Below are 315 nucleotides of genomic sequence, written 5' to 3' on the forward strand. Positions count from 1 at the left end.
CACATATACATATCTTATATAAGTATTATAGCTCAAAAAGATTCCCGGTCCATCGGCCGCGTCAGCGCGAAACTTTGAAATCGTAGGAAATTAAATTTTTTCCTCGTAGATCCACACTTGGCCGCAAATTCATAAGATTCAATATGCTACGAGCGGGTTACCAAGGCGGGAAAGGCGCGGCAGCGACGACGTTGGCCACGCGCGAGTGTAGAAAGAGGGGACGAGAGGGTTTTATAGTTTACATCAAATACGTGCCCTCCCCTTTCCTGCTGTCACGCGGGGGTAGCAAGTTTTACATGTACTCTTCCCTCTTTC

This window comes from Trachymyrmex septentrionalis, unplaced genomic scaffold, assembly GCF_001594115.1.
Source record: "Trachymyrmex septentrionalis isolate Tsep2-gDNA-1 unplaced genomic scaffold, Tsep1.0 scaffold19, whole genome shotgun sequence".
Taxonomy (NCBI): domain Eukaryota; kingdom Metazoa; phylum Arthropoda; class Insecta; order Hymenoptera; family Formicidae; genus Trachymyrmex; species Trachymyrmex septentrionalis.